The sequence below is a fragment of the Camelus bactrianus genome, chromosome 26 (assembly GCF_048773025.1).
Source record: "Camelus bactrianus isolate YW-2024 breed Bactrian camel chromosome 26, ASM4877302v1, whole genome shotgun sequence".
NCBI lineage: Eukaryota > Metazoa > Chordata > Mammalia > Artiodactyla > Camelidae > Camelus > Camelus bactrianus.
The window spans coordinates 30,876,867-30,897,894 of NC_133564.1; positions in this window are offsets into that span (position 1 = coordinate 30,876,867).

A 21,028-nucleotide genomic window follows, 5' to 3' on the forward strand; every position below is an offset into this window, starting at 1 on the left:
TGAGTTAATTTAATACCTTCCCAAATGTGTAGCTAGTTTTTCCAAAACCATTTAATGTGTTAGATTTTTCTCTTCAACATAAAGACAACACTTATCATGGAAGAAATTCCCTTGTGTACATAATTTCTGCTTCTGGACTCTCTGACCTGTTCTATTTGCCTATTCGTGTTTGTTTGTTCTATCAGCACACTGCTTTGATATCTGAAAGTTTATATTATGTCGTGGTATTTGTTAGGAAAAACACTCCTTCTTTTTCTTTTTTCAAAGCTGCCCTGGCTATTCTTACACATCACTCTTTCGCTGGAATTTTAGAACTAGCTCACCAAGTTCCATAAAAAGCCCCCCTTTACTCATGATTTTTGCCTCCCTCTTTTGATCATAGTTGCCAACGATTTATTCATTTTATTAATCTTAAAAATAATATTTTTCTGGGTATAGAACTAGAAACCCAAGGTCTTTTTTTTCAATAGCTTCATTTTCAGGGTCCAATTAGATTCTCTTTTTTTTTTTTTTCAGGTATTCTCTCAAATCCCATTTTGAGTTTTCTCTTACTAATTGATGAAATATTTCTACATGTGAATTGAATGGGATTTTAAAAAATGTTTGTTTTATTTATCTTGCTAGGGATGCTTCAGGCCTTTCATTTTGAGAACATATCTTGGATTGGAAATAAGGTTATCAGTTAGAATTTAGTATTTGATATATAATACATAAATTTTTAAATAAATATAAATGTAAATTTGTATATGCACACACACGCACACAAGTGTAATTTTCTTAACTCTGTCCACTGAGAGTTTCTAGCCTCAGATCTTGGAATTTAAGTACTATTTTCCAGTAAAAAAAAAATAAAGCTCCAAATAGAAATCACCAATTCTAAAGTTAAGGCTCGAAAAGTTCAAGGTAATTTTTGAATATATTTTTATGCCAAAAATTAAGGAAGTGCTCAAGGAATAATGGAATGCCTCAAAAAGACACAGGAGCCAGCTTGAACAGGACCCCAAATTTGGGATAATTTGGGCATCAAATTAAATCACAACTAGGTTTTTGACACATAAAATGAAAATCTACAAATCATATCACATATGAATATGGAATATTCATAAGCACGTTAATAATAAATAAACAAACAAGGGGGATGTTCCTTTCTTCAGTAGAATGGCAAATAACAAATACAGATGGCAAGATGTGTTCAGAAAACCACCATTTGACAACCACTGTAGTAATAATTGTTTTAGTCAAGAATCATCATTAGATTCTAACACCAGTAGGTTGGGGTGGGGGGTATATATAGCTCAGTGGTAGAGCACATGCTTGGCATGCTCGAGGTCCTGGCTTCAATCCCCAGTGCCTCTGTTAAGGGGGGAAAAATTAAAAAATAAACCAAAAAAAAAGCTAAAACCAGTGGGTGAAAATTTGATGAGAAGCCTTGACAAAGTGAACAATGTTAGCATCACCATTAATGAGACAGATAGATACCACGTGCCTGCTATTGGGTGTCCTGCTAATCTAACCAAAATGAGGCTTCAACAAATTCCCAACTGAGGGTTACTCTGCAAAATAAATGGCCACTACTTTTCAAAAATGTTAGAGTCAGGAGAGACAAAGAAAAGCTGAAGAACTATTTGAATTAATGGAGAATAAAAACATAAGTAAACCAAATGCAACATGAATTCTGGATCAGAAAAAAAGTGTGAGGCGAACGTGATAACCACTACACTACAGAAACCGGATCAGAAAAAAAGTGAAAAATCCTTAGGCTATAAAATATTTAGTAGGACAAATGACAAAACTTGACTCAAGCCTGCAGATTGCATAACAGAACTCTATTGATGCAAATCTCCCCATTTGGAAAAACATACACATTCTGGATTTGTAGGAGAAGAGAATGCCTTTGTTTCAGGGAAATACACAAGAAGGAAAGGGGCATTCTCCCTGCAACTTACTCTCAGATAGTTGAGAAAAAATTTACATACACACACATTAAGGGAGAGAGAAAGAATGATAAAACATGGTGCAAACATAAACTTATTTCAAAACAAGGAGAGAAGACAAATTCTTTCAAATATGCATTATTGGTAAAGTGTCATGTAACATCTGGGCACAGCAAGCAGAAGGAGGCAGGCTATTAAAGTCCTGTCACCAGCAAATCACCAGCAGCAAAATTACACTCTGCCCCTTCCTCTGAGTGATGGAGTCGGCAGAAGCAAGGGCCAGGTCTAGATGATGCAATCTCTGCAGCGCGTTGACGGGACAAGAATAGAGCTGAATAACGCGTGGTGTTGGCATCTGCCAGCTGGAGACAGGCCATGAGCAAACACCATCTAAAGAGTTATCAACCTTGGTTCAATGTATAGCAAAGATCACTTAAAGGGCACCAGAGCAGGCAGGCTCGCTTTTGAAAACCGAACCAGTCCAAATGCAGGGATCACTCACTCAGATCTTAGGTCAAACTTTACAGGATGCTTTCCAAAACTCCTCCACATGGAACAAGATGAAATATTAGGCAAATGGCAATCTCTTCCTTATGAAATGGCAGGACACCAAGAAAAACAAGAAGTTTGCCTCGAGACGGTCTTTGGGTTACCCGTGGTGACGTTAATGATTGTGCGCTCTGAAAGTACAGGGCATTGATGAGTGGGTGACACCTTAATGAGAAGGCCAGCAAGATGCTAAGATTTTCTCCTGCACCCAGTGACAAGTTTTACATAAACAGGAAGTGGAGTTGTTTGAGATTTCTCATTACTGGAACTATAGACCTCATTGAAGAAAGATGCTCAAGGATTATTTTTCCCTTGGGCTCTGGGAAAGGAAACTTATTTTAGCTTTGCCTCCTATGACTTTTTATTGTCCATAAAGGGCTCTTAATGAAAAGATCACGGTTTATGAAATTAATCATTTTTCTTTTGAAGTCCTCTCACTTTCTTTGCCGTGACTGTTTCAAAACAAGTGAGTTTTGATCTCTAAAGAAAGCTGATCGCTCTCTGGGAAAGAGAGTAAGAGAACACTCAGTCTTTGCTTTACTGCCTCGTGCTTCTTCCATTTGCCTGCAACCCTTACTTAGCTCCGCGCACCCGTTTCCTTGTTCATTTATTCACGAATCCACACGCTCACCAAGCGGCATTTACAGACCACCTGGAATGGGCCCAGCACTGCTGTAAACGCTGAAAGGAAAAAAGACTTGCAAGACCCTGTATTTTAGTGAACTCTTATTCTACATTACAGGTAGGAAATAACCGTGTCTGCTTCACTGGATGCTCATCCATTTCTAAGTAAGTTATGCGAAGCAAAAAGGGGTCAAAATTCAGATGAGTTTCTTTGCTAAACCCACTGTAAAGTTCTAGAAGGAATAAATAAGAAGACATCAGGGTGTCTGGGAAAGGCATAGGAAAGGGACCATTCCACTGGACCCTGAAAAATCGATGGGATCCAGAAAGTCAGGATGAAAAGGTAATCACGGTAAGAGGTCAGATGACGGACGGTGGGTTCAGGGAACAGGGATGCGGTTGTTCCTGGGGGAGACTAGTGTGAAAAAAAAAACGAAAAAGGTGGGAACATATTTATCTTGCAGTCTCCACAATGTCCTTCCATGCCTTCTTCTTTTCCTCTCTCCCTTCCTCCTCCCAGTCTTTTTCTTCCTTCCTTCCAACAGATTGCTGGATAGAACAACACAATATTATTCAAGACTTTGTATTATTATTCTTAGGATGTGGGAAATTAGGCTGTAAAATTTAGGGGTGTTGCCACCCTAAATTCCTAGCATACCTTCCACCGTCTTTATCAGTTTTAAATACTTTTGTAACTGAAGAATCCCATTCTTCTTTCAGAGATGTTTCTAGGGACAGTGTGGGTTCATTTCAAGCAAAAAAGGCAAGCACACGAGTTATCTGTCAGGTGATCTTATTCTGAATGTAGGGAAATGAAAGAAGTTTCTCTCTCCTCCCTTCCCTTAAATACAAATGTTGAAACTCAAGCAGCTCTGGGCTCAAGGCACTCAAGTAAGCTGGGGAGGAAAATCAGAAACAGGATGGTGTGCATGGCTATTTAAACATTTATTTCCCAATTAATTTCTTACTTCTTGGTAGACTCAGGGCAGTGCACTTTGGTTTCATGATAAGGCCCTACGGTATTGTCAAAAGAGAACCTGGTCAATTTGCAAAAAAGCCATCTTGCCAACCGATCGATGAAAAAAATCCCATTTGCCAAATTATTGAGGATGATTCAAGTTTTGATTTTGTTTCAGCCCCTATCCAGCCCTGGCATCTGCATCTTCTTTTGGTCCTGTTCTTGCCTTTTTATGTGGAGATGGCTCGCCTTTTCTTTTATGCTTTTCAGTCTCTTTATTTTTGTGGATTTGAGTCTTGATTCAGTAACTACCTTGGCCCAAGAGGTTATCAGAAAGTTTACGCTTTTATAGAGTCTGGCGCTATAGGCAGCTTCCTCTGTGCCAGTGATGAAAGGAAACCCCAGCGACTTTCCTAAAAAAGAACAGCCTGGAATTAAAGCCAATGCAGGGGCAGGGTTCCTACAGAATATAGAGAGTCAGGGGCAAGAGTTCAAATTGAAAGGAAAACTTTGAAAAATACTGCAATAATCAGATAATTTATTAAATGTATTAAGTACAAGAGGTTGAAGAAATTGGTCATTCATTTGGATTTTTGTTTTCAGGACCCTGCTTTTAAAGAAAAACTGATCTGGAGCCAGTGGAAAAAGTTCTATGATAAAAATATCTTCTTCACCTTGAATGATGGCTCTCCCCTCTCCTCAGTCAGTTCTTAGGGCTCGATTTCCTTTCTCTATTACAGACATGTTTGCCAAGGAATAAAGCGACCTTCCAGGTCACTTTAGGAGTTTATTTTAAACATAATAACTGAAAAATTATTTAAATTCTTGCAAATGAATGAATACAATTAAGATAGGTTTCTACTTTAACTCTTTTTAAAAAATGCTGGTTTAATTGTTTCACAGAGTTTAAGGCAACAGTGAAAAATCTAGCACCTGTGGAATACTTAAAGGGAATTCTGCCAGGTGACTCTCTGGGCCTGGGCAAGGTGGGAGGGGGTGGGGACAGAGTTAGGTGTAGTTATTCTGTTCTGGGACCAAATTGACAATGTGACACCATTGTTCTCATTTAATAATTGTTATCTCCCCTTTGTTTCTGAGAATTGTGAGTCTCAGCCCCCATGCCGTCCCTTTTCTGGGGAACAATTAACTGTTGTTTTCAAGATTTCACTACAGTGAAATCCAGAGTCCATAAATTTACTTAAGGGAAGAGTGGGCAGATGATTCAGCTGCCTTTTCTAAATTCTTGGAACAGCCTTACTGTGGCACCACCCAGAGTATGTTAATCACCAAACTTGGCAGTATTTTAACATTACCCTTCGTAAGTAGCCACGTGCATGGGTAACCTACTCGTTGAGACGATGTCAACAGGACATTTGCACACATGGTGAAGCTACTTTTTGTTGAGTTTTGTTGACATTTTTTTTTTTAATATTGACAAAACTCAGCCCAGGTGAACATTTTTCAAGGTAAATCTTGCACTTTGGAACAGTTTTAGATTGACAGAATTATTGAGAAGTTAGTCCAGACAGATCCTGCATACTCCAAGCCAGTTTCCATCATGATTATGATGATAATTTTTTACTAGTATGATACATTTATCATAATTAATGAACCAATATCCATACGTTATTATTAATTAAATACTTAATTTGGATTTCTTCAGCTTTTCCCTAGTGTCCTTTTACTGTTTCAGGCTTCCATCCAGGATACCGTATTGTATTAAATAGTCACATCTCTGACAGACTGAGTGAGGTAGTATGTTTTGGGAAGACAGATCATTGAAGTAAAGTGCCCTTCTCATCTCACCATGACTTAATGACTGTTGGTGTTAAATTAACCTTGATCAGTTGGCTTGAGGGAGTGTTTGTCAGTTTTTTGGTGTGAAGTTACTCGTTTTCGCTTCGAGTTTTATTGGGAAATAATTGACATTCATCGCTGCATAAAGTTTCAGTGTACAGCCTGAATGGTTTGATTTACATATATTGTGAAATCATCACCTCAGTAGGTTTACTTAACATCCATTATCTCATATAAATACAATAAAAAGGAAAGAAAAAAATTTTTCTTTTCTCCTTGTAATGGGAACTTTTAGGGTCTATTAACTTTTGTACATTATCACACGGCAGTGTTGACTGCAGTTACCAGGTGGTATGTTACATGCCTAGCACTTATTACTGGAAATTTGTACCTTTGACCTTCTCCAGTTCCTCTTCCCTTAACCACCCCCATCTCCACCTCTGGTAACCGCAAATCTGATCTCTTTTTCTATGAGTTTGCTGTTTTGTTTTAAGATTCACTTATGAGTGAAACTGTACGGTATTTGTCTTTCTGTGTAACTTATTTCACTTAGCATAACGTCCTCAGCGTCCATCCATGTTGTCACAAATGTTAGGATTGTCCCATTTTTTTGTAGCTGAATAATACTACATTGTGTATTTGTCCATTCATCCATCAGTGGACACTTGGTTATTTCCAGGTCTTAGCTATCATAGATAATGCTGCTGTGAACGTAGACGTGGCAAATATCTTTTAAGTTAGTGTTTTTCTTTCTTTCTGGGAATATATTCCCAGAAATGGAATTGCTGGATTGTATGATAGTTCTATTTTCAATTCTTTGAGGAACATCCATGTATTTTCCGTAGAGGCTGCACCAATGTACTTTCCCACCAACAGCGCACAAGGGTCTCTGTTCTCCACATTCATGTCAGCAATGATCTCTTCTTGTCTCTTTGATGATGAGCGTCCTAACAATCATGAGGTGAAGTCTTATTGTGGTTTTACTTTGCATTTCCCTAATAACTAGTGATGTTGAGCATCCTTTCATGTACCTGTTGGTCATTTGTTTATCTTCTTTGGAAAAATGTCTAGTCAGGTCCTTTTCTCATTTTCCAGTTAGTTGTTTATTATTATTATTATTATTATTATTATTATTATTATTATTATTATTATTATTATTATTTTGCTACTGACTTGTATGAGGTCTTTATATTTTTTGAATATTAACCCCTTATCAATATATGGTTTGCAGACATTTTTTTCCCATTCTGTAGGTTGTCTGTTCACACTGTTAATGGTTTCTTTTGCTGTGCAGAGGTTTTTCAGTTTGATACAGTACCACCTACTAATTTTTCATTTTCTTGCTTGGGCTTTAGGCATGGTCCCCCCACCCCCCCCGCCCCAAATCATTACTAAGACTCATGTCAACGAGTTTTTTTCCTGTTTTCTTCTAGGAGTTTCATGGTTTAAGGTCTTACGTTTAAGTCTTTAATTCATTTTGAGTTAATTTTTGTTAGTGGTGTAAGAAAAGTTTCAGTTTAGTTAGACTTTAAATTTAATTTTTCTTGATATCTTATAAGCAGCAGTTTTTTTTTTGCTGTTTATCTACATTGTTTCCTCAGGACCCCCTGTGCTGGGCAGGATTCCGTGCCCCTCCTCGAACACCACACGGTCTGTGTTCTTTGAGATACTAGTGATTTGTTTAGTTTTTCTTTCTTCTGTCTCGTCAAATAGCTTTAAACAAGTTACCTCATTGCTGAAACTAAGGCCTGTCTATTTCTATATTCTAATGCCCTTATTTTAAATTGATATTGGCTCCACAATCAAATATGAAAATGTATTTAAAATAGCATAAAGTAACCATAAATGACTTTGAATAAAGTTCTGTTGGGTTTGTGCACAAGTCAGGTGGCTAAATCTCATTGGAGGCGCCATCATTTGCAATGACTTAGAGGCCTTGCTTCCAAGTTCTGGGTGTGTAAGCCTGTTGGACAACTGATAGTTCTGATTCGGGATAGTGTTCAGTGTGGAATGTTTTCAGTATTTCTCTTTTTTTTGTTTTCTTTCCATTCATTTTTCTATTTAGCAAAAAACTTAGGTTTCAACTTCAAAGACAGCTGCTTCTCTAGTATACAGTTCTCTTATGACTTTAGATGGGTAGAAGTTTCCAGGAGCCATAGCGAAATTTTTATCTTCTTATTTACCTAGTCTCCAGGTGTCTCCAAGCAGCAACTGATTTCAGAGATGATGTGAAAAAGTAGTTGGCAAAAGTTCCTTGGAGAGCGAGTCTCAAAGCCTAAGTGTTGATCGATTGTACCTTCCACGACTGTGGCCTGATTATTTTTTGTCTTTCTTGCTCTCTGGGACTGCAGAGTAACTTAAAAACATATTTATTTCTACTTTGTGGCTCACTCAAAAGCTCACAATGTGAAGCTCAAAATGTAACTAATACATTTTTTATCAAAGCAAATGCCTTGACTCAGCAGAAGCTATTCAAACACAAAGAAAAATCATTTCTGTTTGATGAATAAATAAGTGATTTTTGCTGAATCATTATCAATCAAATCTTTATCTTCTGCATCAAGGAAAGCTATTCCATTTCAGATTGTTTTAGTAAATTTGGGGATGCCGTCCATAACATAGAAATACGGCTGGATGTCATTTCTTATCCTAATATCTGCACCTTCTTCTGGAATTATTTTTTTGAGTACATATCTTCCTTCCTATGGATTTCAGTGCCCTGAAAATTTGTCTAAATATCTGATTGAACAGAACTGTACTTAAACCCAGAAAGTCCTTTGGATGGACTAGAAAGGAATCTGTGATCTTTGAGATAATTCAGTGAAACATTAGATGTTTCAATTTATGATAGATGGTAGGTGTAGCTGTGTATTATATGTTCCACATTCCCAGGAATTGTCCTCATTACAAAGTAAAGGAACCTGGATTAGCACTCTGCGAAATACATTTTCCACCACAATTAGGAATAAATTATAAGGAATTCACTAAAATATTACCTTACGCATCAAACGATACTAAATTACAAGTGATGGTGGAACATCAGGACAGCGTGCTTCTGGGGTTCACTACCACACTCTTTATTGCAGTCTTGTGAAGACGTCAGTGAGGCAGCTGAAGAATTCAGATTGGGGCTGTGAAAGCTACAAGAGGAAATGAGAGCTCTGTATAAAGGGGGTCCAATGCAAAGAGGATGCAGAATGGAACTCTGGGGACAAAAGAAAGAGAACGGAGGACATGTTCAGAGATTTAGGAAGAGAATCTTAAGACAGTGACACCACAAAGCCCAGGGAACACTTCCAAGGAAAAGTGAATGTTCGATTGAAAAATCAGAGGGGGTGAGAATCAAACATTAGTTACTGATACTGCTTTCATCTGAATCGAGACAAATAAAATGTGACAGCTGGATTTAAACTCGGGTGTGTCCAGCTCCACCACCTGTGATCGGCCCCCCGTATCATGCTACTTGCTATTCAAAGCAAACAAACATACAAACTTGAGGTGCTGAAAAGATGCGTTGAGTACCTATACGCATGTATGTGCACTCATGATATGTTGATTCTGTGGCTGTTAGATCTGGCACTGATCTAGACACTGGGCACGGAGTGGCCAATAAAGTAGATGTGACGTCTGCCCCTCATGCAGCTGCCGGTCTTGTGAAGTTGCTAGATATTAACCAAAGCATCACATGTACTCTGTGCTGTGAAGGAAAAAGAATGTGGGGTTCTAAAAGGGGATCATCAGGAGGACCCAGCTTGGCATGAATTTCAGTGACAGCATCATATTGGAGCTGAAATCTCCAAATGGCAGAAGTCAGTGAGATGGGTGGGCTGGGTAGGGGCAGAGGAGAATCCCTGTTGAGTGCTGACAAGCTAGGGATGTCCAGGAGAGGTCAGCACTGGGCAGATTATGCCAAAAAAAAAAAAAAAAAAAAAAGCCGTATTTGAAGGTCATGGTTAAAGGTCTCCTCTGTAAGGTGAAGCCTTTACAGGGTATTGATTTTATATTTAATTCCCGGACCATGTTTCTGACTTAGGCCTTCCTGAGTCCCTTACCAATGAACAGCAGTGTTTCAAACAGGAGAATCAACATTATGGTTTTTCCTGGTAGCAAAGTACAACTATTATTTTTCCTTCTCCTCCCTAAGCCAATTTAGAGATCACTGGATTTACCTTTCTAACAGTGGCGTCATAATGGCCATGATTTGGCACAAGTCCTAGAGTTAGTTGCTATGAGAACACTCCTGGTGTAATTCTCCCAGGTGGACCCAACCACACAGAATGCAGCCTTAGAACAGAGAGGGAAGTGAAAGGTACCAGAACGGAAAAGACAGTGAGCAACCTTTGAATTTGTCTCTGGAGAAAGTAGAGTCAATCTTTTTCCAGCAATGATTGGGGTGATGGTCGCAAACATAAAAACCTCTCTTTGGAGTTAGGGGACGCACCAAATCTGTTTGCCACTTGAGTCCTTGCCTGAGGCACAACGATGCTGCTCAGCTGAGTAATGGTCCTAAAACCACACAGGGAGGGCAGAGCTTGGGAACTCCTCTGATAGGCACTGTTTGGATTGTGAGTCTAGTGATGACTTAGCTCCATTCACTATGTTATTTCCTGGACCCACCTAGGTTTGGTCAATCCCAAAATCTTATCTGAGAAACTCTCATGCTTATTCATAAATATATATATGTATGTGTGTGTGTATATATATATATATATATATATATTTTTTTTTTTTTTCTATTAGGAGCAAGTAGCTGAGCAAGACTGTAAGTCTCATGGCTTCACCCACTCCAAGGTCTTCAAATCACTCTCATCAGTTTGGTCCTCCTCCCCAGGTTATAAGAAGAATTTCCAGTTGCTTGTGAAATATACATTTGGATAACTGTTATTGGCAGAATCGGGCCCCCCTCTAAATTTATACGTTAAAATCTTAACCACCAGTACCTTCAGAATGTGACTGCATTGGGACACAGGGCATTTGAAGTGGTAATGAAGAGAAAATGAAGTCCTATGAGTGGTGTTCTTATGGAAAGAGGAAATTAGGACACAGACCCACCCAGGGGGAAGACTTTGTGAGGACACAGGGAGAAGGTGACCATCTGTGAGCCAAGGAAAGCATCCTCAGAAGAAACCAAACCTGCCAACACCTTAATCTTGGACTTCCACACTCCAGAACTGTAAGACAATAGATGCCTGTTGCTGTTTAAGCCACCTAGTCTGTGGTACCTGCCCGAACAAACAAATGCACCCTTCTGGCCTCAGAGTCATACAAAACTGAGTGTATCACCTTCCTCTAGAAGGGACTCTTATTTCTCAAAAAAGATGATCTCAAACTCAATTCTTTCATTCACATAGCGTTTTTGAGAGGTGATTAGGTGACGGGAGTTGGGCTATGAAGATGAATTTGTCATGGTCCCCAACCTCACAGATCTCACACACCGTCCACCCCTACACCAGCTCATTCCTGTCACCAACACTTCCATGATCTCTCCTCCCTGGTTGCCAACTTCAGGTCCTTTCCAATTCTTTTTTTTTTTTTTCAGTTTTCATTTCTGATCAGTCACAGATTTCCAATGAGTCTTACCTGGCAATGTTTCTTCCATTTTCTCTGACTGCCAAGCCATCCCTGGATCACCGGTGTGGGCTCCCAGTGGGTTTCTCCTTTCCCAGTTCCTCGCCTGCATTCATCTCCTGTCCATCTCACAGACCAATTCTCTGAAAATACAATTTCCATCAGGTTACCGCCCGCTCTTGGCTTGAGAACCTCTTTCTTCCAGGGAAGATGAAACCCACCGTGTGTCAATCTGGGTCACATAAGGAGCAGATTTTTATATTTGATGTTTCAAGAATGGTGGGACTTCACCCATCAATAATTATCTGAGGCCTGATAAATATTTTCTCTTTCCACAAAATTCTTACACTACTTAGGTGAGCAAGGAATATTTGAACTTGGATTTGGGTAAATGTTTCAACTGTGAATTCTTTTGACAGCTGAACTCCTCCCCAAGCTCTCTAAAGCTGTGTGTATGTATGCAACCAATGCAGGTCGCAGAAATACTTTGTCAGTAATGGGTGTGAGTTCACCACCTTAAGCTTCGCTAACTAGAACTTTTCGTGTATCTTAAACTTACTCCTAAATGGATTTCAAGTCAAAATTGAACAGCTCCTTTGAGAAGCCCTGCAACATCATAGATGGAAGTATGACTCTGGACTTGAACTTCCTCTGGTGACACACTTACTCAGCTGGCTTACTAGGGTGACCTCTAACCTTTCTGGGCCCAGTTTCTGACTATAATGGTACTTGTCTCCTAGGATCGTTAAGAGGATTCAGTGAGCGAATAAACACAAGGTGCAGATAGCAATGCTATGATTCTTCTAAAGAGAATGAGGAGTGAGTTAAGTTGTCCTCTCACTTCACCTGCCCTCTCAAGGTGTGCTCTGGTGGCCCCTAGTCTCATTCCCAGTTTCCAGCCTCTTCACATCTTGCAACTTTCACCCTCACCCCAGTCTCTCAAATGACATGACACTAAATAAAGGAGACTTGACACACCTGGACGAACACATTTACTGGGGATGCAAGAACCTTGGGAAAGATGGTAGAGGAATTTTCAGAGGGTGGGTAGGAGGAGATTTTGGGGTTGGCATGTGCCTGGGTATAGCTCCAAACCAAATCTCATGCTGAAGGTGAAGGCCAGACTAGGGCTGGGTGTAGATGAGAGAAATTACAACAGTACAGAGTCTCCTGTTTCAGGAAATACCGGACCTCTTTCAGATCAACAGGAACGATCTCCTGAGGCCAGAATGAAACTAACGAGAAACTATCTTTTCTTTTATACAAAATCCCATATTTCCAACCTAATCTCTATGCATGGGCTATAGTGACAGCTTTTTCTCCCTTTCTCTTCGTTGCTACTGGGCTCTGTGTGAAAGTAATCTCTGCGAAGTAAAGGAGAAAGTCTCAATGAAAATCACCTTTCTGTCTTACCCGTCCAGATTTTCTCTTTTTTTTTTTTCCCTACCCGTGGTCTCTATTTTCTAATCTACAAAATGAGAAATGCAGAGTCAATGATCTCTAAAATGCTGTCTGCAGATTGTAACTGATCTTACTGTGCATGTAACACTGTGTCAGGAGTTGTGAAAAACAGTAAAAATCCTCCCTTCTAGGAAGAGTCAGGCGAAGTCAGGAAGACGGTAAATACAATAAAAATGGGCAGCTGTTTGTTTTTTAAGCAGGCAGTGTATTTTGCCACTAAGGGCAAATAACATAAAAAATACATAGATGGGGTATAGAGTTTAGATTACCAACACGGGGGGAATAGTTAAAATTATAGCAGCTCAGAATGAAAACACTTGAAATGTGAAAAAAGAGAAAATTACAGTGTGTCTATATCATGAAATATGATATAAATGGTTTTTTTTTTTTTGTGGGGTGAGGTTTATTTATTTATTTTTAGAGAAGGGACTGGGGATTGAAGCCAGGACCTCCTACAAGCTAAGCACTCACTCTGCCACTTGAGCTACACCCTCCCCCATTGATGTAACTATTAACCATGACGATGTGATCCAGCTTGACTAGGAAAGATACTCATGGCAGATTAGTGAAAGAAAAAAATATATTTTGCTCATAGAAAATTTATATGATCCTGTTCCACGAAATTGTAAACATATGTATATTTATAAATATGCTTGACTTGTTAGCCAGTGGTTACTGTTGGTTGCATTTGGATGGCAGGATCTCAAAGTTGTTCTGTATTTTTCTTCTTTATCTTTTTTGAGAGGGACCCTGTATCATTTTCTCCAAAAGCAACATAGACATTTTCAAAATAAAACAAGAATAAATGGCTGATGAATGCACAGTCGGTATTCAGTACATGTTTTGTTGAGTTGAAACAAAACATTGCCCAAGTCTTCTAAAATCGGAGACAGAAAGAGGTATATGTGCACGTGTGCGTGTGTGTGAGAGAGAGAGAGAGAGAGAGAAGATAGAAAATGAAAGAAAACCATTTTCTAGGTGGTCTGAAAGAAGCAATGGAAACAAATTAAAAAGAAATGTCAAAGCTGAATTTAAAAAAAAAAAACAAAAACAGAATTCCCAGTGAGAGACGCACTGGACGGTGAACGAAAACCACAAGGGACATGGCCCGAGTCTGTTACTTAAGTCACGTTGCAAAAAACAACAACAACAAAAACCACTCTTTTGCTGTCTTTTCCGGTTTCTGAAAGTTGACCTTTCAGGGACCCTTCCGCATTTCTTTTCATTATAAGAAAATTGAAAAGGGTCACACTTGTATGTCAGATTTCTGCTAGGCGGCTGCAGCTTTAAGGTGACCTCTCCTGACTTCTCTGTCCACCCACAAGGGGAACGTGTTCTTTGTGAAATTCCAGCCTGGGGCCTTTGCAGCTGGCTGGGCCCCTGCCCGGTAGGTACATCATGGAAAATGAGGGCCTGCATTACCAACACGTGGGCTGTATTTAAACAGTATGTTATGGCCTCCTGCCTGTGTGTAGGTTTTGAGAAGGTCACAGCACATCTGGTTTTGGTCTCTCCTCCCCGTTTGAGCCAGAAGTAAGTAGGCTTGGGAAGATGAGGGTTCTCAACCAGTTAGATGGGGGTTGTGAGGCTGCTTTTTCCAATGAAATTGAGTACAAAGAGTACTTTTAGCAACTCTTCTTTCTCTCTCTCTTAATAATGTGAGCTGAACCTTGAAACTCACCATTGCAAGCTGCAAACGAAGCCAAAACCCAGGTTATAGCATTGGACCCATTACTAGGCACCCGATAGTACTGTGTATCAAAATACGTAGCCTGTCAACCCCAGCTTCAAAAGCTTTCCCAAGACTGTGAATCCCAGGTCCTAAAATAGACCCTTCCAGCCCGCTCTGCTGTTTCTGGCACCGCCATCCACTGCACGCCTCTAGCTTCTTCCTCTCTTCGCTGTCATCTGCATCCTCCAAGTCCACCTTCAGTGGCTACACTGTGACTTTCACACTAACCATTCCATTGACCTCAGCTGCTCCATCCAAGGTGACCAATTCTCCAATTTCATGTCCTTGACATCAGTAGAAGGTTTGATCCTGTATCCATCTATTCCTAACACCCTTCAGTTGCTCCATTCTGTTCTCCTCCGACCTCTCCCCTATTCCTTCACTCCACTTCCGTGGGACACTTTTCTCCCTGTCATTAAATCCCCTCTGGTCTTCTCTCTCATTCTAATTCCCTTGAAGAACTAGCCACTAGTGATGTTTTTTACATAGTCGATCACCACACCACACACACAGCCTACTGAATACATCCATTTGGATGTCCTATGGTCATCTCGCACTCCACACACCCAAATCAAACTGGTCTTCTTCACCTCAATTTAAATACAAATCGCAAACATTTCCAATGGCCTTTCTCTATCCAGCATCATCTTAATTTTGAAGGCTAGAATCTGTACAGTCATGCTTTATTCTTCCCTCCCTGAACATGTCCATATTTCCACCAAAGTCTTCCCCTTCCTTTGAAATTTTGAATTGCTATTCAACTTTATCTCCCTGTCCATCCCTCCTCCTCACTACACAGACCCTTATTGTTGAAGTTCTGGTTGGTCCCAAGTTTGTCCTCTCTGCACACAATTTGACTGGTACACTACTGTCAGGCTAATGTTCTTGAAATACTGCACATATTGTTTCATTTCTGAAGAACATAGAAAGGTTTACTGTTGATAAGTGAAAAATGCTAAGTTTTCACTCGTGTTCAAGGCTCTCCAAAACCCAACCTTGTTTAATTGTTCCTACTTTTTAACCCACTTCCCCACCTCAGAAATCAAGTTAGACTCTCTACTGGATCTTTTTTTTTTTTTCTTAGTCATCTTAGCTAATTTCTTTTATCCTTTTTTGCCTTTGAGACTCCAAACCTTCTGGCTCAGCAGCTTCCATGGTGGATGGGACAGAGTCCAAGCAGAGAGCCCCTCTTCCATAATTTTTTCAGGGCTTTATGAAGTGGCTTTAAACTCAATAACCACAGTGAGAAGGAATTTGACTTATGAACTGTGGAAAAGAATTCTAAGTTGGGGAATAAAGTACTTTCATCTTACTTTTTGCCTGAAGCATTCGTGTATAAATCACTGCAGAAGTTTCATATGAATAAAGCATTTCCTTCCCCACATCTGAATTCACGTTGACTTTAAAATGGAACTAACAGTAGTATATATGAGTTGCTGGAGAGAAAAAAAAATCCAATTCAAAGGGATTTAATAATAATATCTCTACTTCTTTATATTCTCAGTAGGAAATGAGTATAATAAACACATTTCTGTTTTTATCTTTGAAACTATTCTCCATTGTAGGCCAATCTCAAAGGGCCTTTATATACATATATATGGGGGTACTGTTCTGAGGCTAAGTATGTGCCAAACTTCATCTGGTTTGGGTTTTTATTAGCATCCTACATTGTTCTGATAACTGAGAAGAGTTCAAAATTTTCTTTGCTTTTGAAAGCCAGAGAGCTAAAAATACGGTAAATATTTTAAAGCTAAATATTTTAAGGGTTTTTTACAAGTTGGCAATAGTTTTGAGTTTGCATTCACTGAACTATAAAATTTCCTGTTAGTGATTAAAGACTCTTTTTAGAAGCTAATAATTACTTATTAAAAACACTCTTGGCTCACAAATTGATCTGAGATGGCAAATAAGGAGGTTTTTCAAAGTGAGGCACCACAATCTGGGCAATCTTTCACAATTTTTTTTTCTGGTTAAATTGTTTTCTAAAATATTGCCAGCTAACTTATATCACTTTTCAACACTCCTGAGAATATCTGAAATAAAGGATGAATCTATCCTTTTTAAAAATTGAAGTATAGTCAATTTCTGTTATACAGCATCATGTTTCAGTCATATATATATACATGCATATATTCCTTTTCAAATTTTTTTCATTACAGTTTACTACAAGATATTGAATAGAGTCCCCTGTGCTATATAGAAGAAACATGTTTATCTATTTTATATATAGTTGTTAGTATCTGCAGATCTTGAACTCCCAGTTTATCCCTCCCACTTCCTTTCCCCTCTGGTAACCATAAGTTTGTTTCCTATGTCTGTGAGTCTGTTTCTGTTTTGTAAATAAGTTCATTGGGTCTTTTTTTCTCTCTTTTTTTTAGATTCAACATATGAGTGGTATCATATGTATTTTTCTATCTCTTTCTGGCTTACTTGACTTAGAGTGGTGATCTCCAGGTCCATCCATGTTGCTACAAATGGCATCATTTCATTCTTTTTTATGGCTAAGTAGTATTTCATTGTATATATATACACACACACCCCAGCTTCTTTATCCAGCCATCTGTTGTTTCCATGTCTTGGCTATTGTAAATAGTGCTGCTATGAACATTGGGGTGCATGTATTTTTTCAAATTAGAATTCCCTCCAGATACATGCCCAGGAGTGGGACTGCTGGATTATAGGTTAAGTCTATTTTTAGTTTTTTGAGGAATCTCCATACTGTTTTCCATAATGGCTGCACCAAACTACATTCCCACCAACAATATAGGAGGGTAAGGAATGAATCTTTCTACCTCACAATCCTAGTATGAAGATTATACAACAGAAGATAGTGTGCAAAACATATTGAGTGATATATTGACAGAAATCATGGGCAGTGTTGTTCATCACACCCTTATTCACTCTTCTTCCTCCCCATTTATTTAATTATGACATACATCAGCATCAAAGAGAGCATATATAACATATATGTAAATTGTGAGATTAAATAATAAAATGAACATCTGTGAATAGACGACCAGGTCAGGAAGTTGAGCGCTGCCCGTGTGAGTCCTTCTCCTTCGTTGTTCTTTTCCTGGGTTGGGCCGTGATACATTAGAGAGAGTCCACTTGCTTTCCTTCTGCATATGGTTACTTTTGGAACGGTCCTGATAAACCTTTCACTGACATCCCCTACTAACCTGCCTCTCTTTCTGGGCTGGTCCAGACTCCAATGCTCAGACTTCAGTGATTCTGCATTCAGCCTTCTAGAAATCCCAGCTCCTCTGGTTTTGCACCTCTGTCAGTCAGGCAGTAGACAGCAGGCTCAAATTGCCAAGTCTGAGGACAGTGTAATAGAGGCGTTTTTGTTTTTTGTTTTTTACAAGGCTCTGAGTCTGATTTAGAGAAACTAACACAGCATCGTGTGTTATCCCTGGGCTAGCAACACAGGAGAACACTTACCCTCTGAGCCTGAAGGGGCCGGAGAATGGAGTAGTTTTGGAAGCTCAAAACTAAAGAGTGTGAAGGAGCCTGAAATGACCTTTTGTCTTTTGCAAGAGACACAGACAACATGGGTCTCTAGCAGGGAGATACCCGCGGGAGAACTTGCCCCAAACTCACCCTCCTGTCCTCCTGACCTTCTGATGCTCACTCCTCACCCCAGGGAAGAATCCAACAGGATGACAGGGCGAGGGAATCAATTCCTGCAGCTGTGAATGGAGCGCCCGGGTCATCCAGCAGGTGGAGATGCGTGGAGAACACATCTGGCGATGGAATGGAAGGCACCAACCCAACTCCTAGCACACCAGTGAGAAAAGCTTCAGATACTCACCCCGGTGCCCTCGCCTGTGTCTTTAAGAAGAAAGGGGGTTTTCTCATCTCCCCTCTGCTTCTGGTTTCCTGTGTTGTTTGTCTTCAGATTGGATTCCCACCTCTCTTGGGATGCTCCACGGTCCCCTCCGCACACTGTTCTTCAACAATGTTATCTGCAAAATACTCAAGGGTAAGGCTCAGAATATTATCTCTAGCCCTTGAGGAGGAACTAAAGATACTTAACTTTGTTTTATGGCTAAACTATTCTTATTATTTTTTTTTGTCTTGCTTGACGTTTTCCTTTGTTTCTGCGTCTTTTCACTTCTCTGGTTAAATTTGCTCTTTGGAACTAAGGGAAGGCCTAGAAGGCTAAAGATTTCCTGCAGACAAGAGGCAGGGGACATAGATGTTCTGTCCCTGGGAAGGCCTGATGGGGTCACCCTCACAATGCAGACTTCTATGACTGTTATAACCATCTCTCTCTCTCTCTTTTTTTTTTTTTTAAATTTTTTAAGTGAAAGTGAGACTCTGATGCTTCCTAAAATTTTTGGACTCCATTTTCTCCCAAATCAAAGTGTCTATTTCCATACTTCTGCTTTGTTTAGAGGCATGCCACTCTGGACTAGCTAGTAGGCAAAACCAACCCTCATCAACTGCTTAGTAAGTGACAAAAATGTTCACATGTTCTTTTCTTTCAAAAAAAGAACTATGAAATTTTGATAATGAGATCCTATTAGAGATCATTATACTCCATTGCAATTTCTTTCTGGAAAATAACATTCCTTGTCTTCTCTGACTCTAAAAATAATTCATGTGTCATGTGAAAAATAAAAAATAAAATAAAAATAAGGAATAAAGGGGGGGGGCAGTATAGCTCAGTGATAGAGTGTGTTCTTAGCATGCACAGGGTCCTGGGTTCAACCGCCAGTCCCTCCATCAAAAAATAAATGAATAAACCTAATTACCTTTCCCCACTACCCACCCCTCCAACAAAAGAATAAAGAAAAATGTAACAGCAAAAACATATTTTGTACCTAGAGACATCTAGCGTTAAAATTTTAGCTAACGCTTCCAGTAATTTTTCTTTGAATATCTTCTTTTACAACAAATTAAGAATCATGCTTCTTTTTTGAAATTTGACTTTTTCACGCGTATGATGAACATATTCTCAGTGCCAATTATACTTGGAGAAGATGATGTTAATTACTGTCCAACAAATGTTCCATCATGAAGGTGTCCTATAATTTAAGTCTTCCATAGTTAGAAAACTACATTGCTTCCAAATTCTCAGTGCAGTGAGGACTCATTTGCAGCGATGTGTTTGTACATCTCATATACTATAAATTCTTAAAAGTGAAATTTCTGTTTCAAAAGTAAAAAGCTTTTAAAGATGACGTATGCATTGCTCTTCAGCTATTGCAGTAAGATAGGAAGGATCTGAGCGTTCATTAAATGCAGGTTATATTATTTTTATACCCTTGCCAATCTGGTAAATACAAATTGCTAACTATTCTTAAGAATCGCATTTGATTGCCAGTGAAGTTGAACAATTCTCCAAAATGTTTAATGGCTGTTTGCATTTATTCTTTGTAAATTGCCTATGCCATGCCATTTACCCATTTTTCTGTTAGTTACTCACCTTGTAGATGTGTTTATAGATGTGAAAAGCATGTATCATTTGTCCATCTTACATGTTCCAAGATAAAATCTTGGGCTTTGCAGACGACCTGAGTCACAAACAGACCTTATGAACTGTTCTTGATAAAATAACTAGTTACTGTTGGTGAAAAATCCTGCAGAAACCAGAGCTTACCCAAAGGGGGGGCTTTTAGGGACTGTATTTATACCACAAAGACAACCAACTCCATTGTTTGTGGCTGGACTTCACCTTCTCTTCCCCTTTACTCAGAAGGGGAAACATTCTAGTGCTTTTGTGCCTGTTTGCATCTGCCTCTGTCCTTAGATCCAACCTCTCTTTACAGTATTTTCCTTGAGAAATAACAGAAGAAAATAATTTCTTCTGGAGTTGCATAGTAGCCAAAGAGTCCCCGTTGATGGCTTATGATTCTGACACATTTTATTAACAAAGCATTTCCAACACCACAGAAGGACCAGTTTCTCTTAAAACTTTAAGATAATCATCTAAATAAATCACGATAACTTGACATAAGCAACCTGACCAGCAAAGTGTCTGCTTAAATGTGATGCAAAACAGGAAGCTTGGAATGTCGAAAACCATGATCTCTTTTCAGAGAAATCATGATTTCCTAATAACCATTCTCAACCATTTTTGATCACTCATTCTTTCATTTTAAGAAGGTGGATTGCTGAGATCTGTTTTAAACTCGAGGACTTTGGGGCTCCAGTTGTTTTTGTAGCATTCTTATTTAAATAAGATTTATCATTGAGTCTTGATTGAGTTACCTACTTTGTGGCCTCAATTGTCTCAAATGTAAAATGTTATTGAACTGTCTAAGAGGACTGGATAAAGAAGATATGGTATATACATACACAATGGAATATTGCTTGGACATAAAAAAGAATGAAATAATGCCATTTGCAGCAACATGGATGGACCTGGAGATTAAGTGAAGTAAGTCAGACAGAAAAAGA